Source organism: Octopus bimaculoides, chromosome 2 (genome assembly GCF_001194135.2).
Source record: "Octopus bimaculoides isolate UCB-OBI-ISO-001 chromosome 2, ASM119413v2, whole genome shotgun sequence".
NCBI lineage: Eukaryota > Metazoa > Mollusca > Cephalopoda > Octopoda > Octopodidae > Octopus > Octopus bimaculoides.
In genome coordinates, this window is record NC_068982.1 from 162,385,215 (window position 1) to 162,388,403 (window position 3,189).

The window sequence follows — 3,189 nt, forward strand, 5'->3', positions numbered from 1 at the left end:
GGCACATAAAAGACACCATTTCGAGCTTGGCCGTTTTCGTGCGGGTGACACGAATGGTTGGCGTTAGGAAGGGCATCCAGCTGTAGAAACTCTGCCAAATTAGACTGGAGCCTGGTGTTGCCATCCGGTTTCACCAGTCCTCAGTCAAATCGTCCAACCCATGCTAGCATGGAAAGCGGACGTTAAACGATGATGATGATGATGATATATATATATAAATGCTTATTTTTGTAGTCATATTGTTGACACCAAAGTAAAGTGAATCTCACAGTCCAACTGTAGACTTCTCCACCCAACATCATGTGTTGTTGTTATGGCATCAATGATTCTCTTATATTTCAGACTCAAAATTGACTCTTTTCTCTATTTTATCTGATATTGATCTCTGTTGGAAAGCAGTGTTTTGCCACAGTTGTTGCTCTGACAGATATTGTTATATTCTGAAGTCATCGATAGAATGGTTCTGTCTGGCACTGTATGTGACCCCCAGTGGTACAGTGTTATCCTCAAAAGGTTGGATCGATACAATGTCCACTCAGTATCACAGTATAATTACTATATCAGTACAGACACCACTATCAGCACAGTCTTGTAATCTTGACCTTCTGACCTCCTTTTGTTGACCAGTTACTGGTCTATTTATAATGGCTTGTTACTACCACTTTTTACCAGGAAGGGTGAACAGTTTCACTATACAACAATCTGAATGAACTGTGTGTAGTATCACATCCTTTTGGACAATTCTAAGAAACTGCAGAATATAAGCAGGGCTGTGTGTTTAAGAAGTTTACTTCGCCACCACATGGTTTTAGCTTTGATTCTATTTGTAGCAAGTGTCATATGTAACAGTTACAGAGCAACCCAAAACATGTGAAATTTGTTAGGCAAAGACTAAGGATGTTTGTCCAATATGTTTGGCAAGCAATACAGAAGCACTGTTGTCCTCATCATCATTTAATGTCTGTCTTCCATGCTGGTTTGGGTGGAACACTGTATTAAAGCAAAATATCACCTTCATTTACAGTATTTCATTCAATCTTGATTAATTTCCTGGGATGTAGAATAAATCTCATACATGACACTGAGCCAAGTAAAGAACCTCTACATGGTCACCCAACCAGTTAGAAATTGCAGTCAAATCCTCTTTTTAAATCCTGCATCACTGTTCTAGAAAATGAAACACAAACTAAATAATGTAGTCATTGTTATAGGCATAAAATAAGTTGGCATAGTCACAGCTAGACTTTTCTATCATGGACTGATTTGTTTAGAGCTGACTTTGGTACTAAACAAAATGCAAAAAAATAATCCATCTAACTCCTTTACCAACAAGTTATAACCACTGACTCGAATATACTGCTACTATAGTACTTTTTGTTTATCTAAACTAACAATTTGTGCCCCAGCAGTCACTCAATTCAAATTGATGCATTCCTTTTGTGGTGTAGACTTGGGTGAAATTCCTCTCTCCCATTTATTATATATACATGCATTCGAATGTAGCAGGGAACAGCTAGCCTTTGGCCGCTATTTGGATCACGTTGTGTCCACTACTCTGGTTGGTTGGTATTGGCGCAATTTGTCTTCTTCTCAATTGTGCCAACTTGCTGCATTAAAGTTTATATCATTGTTACCCTGTTTGCTGAAATTGGTGTCTACAGCAAGATTTATATCTACATTATATTTGTCTCACATTATTTTGTGGAATTGATATCTGCTCCAATTTGAAAAACCTGTAAATCGTAAGTGCAACTGAATTTATTCATGTCATACGAGTGTTATTCCTCCAGACTACATCTACAATCTGATGTTTTGCACACACCTCATTTTCTCCTGTAATATACTTTTGTTCAGCATTGTTTGGAAACTGTAATAGAAATTGCATTTTATTTGAACACTGATGCCATTCATATTGCCTTCTGATATTTATCGTTGCTTTTATGCAAAACTGCCATCTACATTTCTGTATAAACTTTCATTGTCCTGCTTATCTTTCACCTCTTATCACATCACTCCATTGTACCATGGCCTAAGTACTTTGCAAAATCATTCCTTCATCAGAAGAAAAAGCCTAGAGCACTGTCTCTGCTTAGATTTTATTTTACAGATATGAAATTTACATTGAACATCATCTGTATAATCAATCTTTCTAAAGCCGATGAATGCTGTCTCTCCTTAAGTGATAGTAGTAATGTTTCTACTATGGGTACAAGGTCAGAGATAATTTGAGAAAATGGTTAGTTGATTAAATTGTATCTGACTGGTACTTTAGTTTAGACTCTGGAAAAAAATGAAAGTTGAAGATCACATCAACTGTTTGAACTCTGAACATAAAGAGTTGGGATACAAGGCATCACCCCATCCCCAGCAATCTCACCTTTTCCCCTAACACTAATGACTCTGCCATACTTCAATTCATGATACTTCAAATACTATTCCCTTTAGAAACAAAACTGAGAGGCTGAATGAGCTCTCAAGTCTTTTTCTCCAAACATTATTGCATGTATATATCTATAACTATAGTATAGCTCTGTGTGTGTGTGTGTGTGTGTGTGTGTGTGTGTGTGTGTGTGTGTGTGTGTGTGTGTGTGTTGCATCTATAGAAATCCACACCTTACAAGATAGCAATCTGGGAGTCGCACCAATGGATTCCTCATGGTCGAAAATGCCCGGAATCGGTCATTTGTTTTTTTTTTTGTTTTTTTGGTTGCTTTCTAACACGTGAATTTTTGCATTAAAAATAATTTTAAACCATCAATTCTAACAATTTTCAAATCGCCATTATTTGCATACATGAGTTCAGTCCCCTTTTACCTACGCTGTAAACAGATAGAGAGAGAGAGAAACATAACAGATTTTTTCAATATCGTCTTTTTACTGGATTATTTTGTTAACAATGTTACGAAACTTCATGTTTTCCAATTATATATATATATATTATATGCTCTGTTATTACACTATTTTCGTTACTCATTGCACGGTGAACGGTGTAAGCTTTAAGCTTATATAACAATACCATTATTGTTTACAGCATTGTAAAATATGGCACCGTGTAATAAAGCCATTCGCACCGAAAGCATATATATATATATGTTGTTGTACTTGGGGATGGTCATATTGCCAGTTTAGCCAATAAAAACACACGCACTGTATATTTGGTGTTAATTTTTTTTTTTTTTTTTTTTTTTT

At 36.1% G+C, this 3,189-nt stretch overlaps 1 protein-coding gene across 7 annotated transcripts in view; it reads left to right on the top strand.

Moving 5' to 3' along the window:
• The window catches only part of LOC106875267 (long-chain-fatty-acid--CoA ligase ACSBG2), a 42,491-nt gene that overhangs the window by 19,640 nt on the left and 19,662 nt on the right, over positions 1 to 3,189 (top strand). The gene's annotated exons all lie outside the window — the stretch shown is intronic.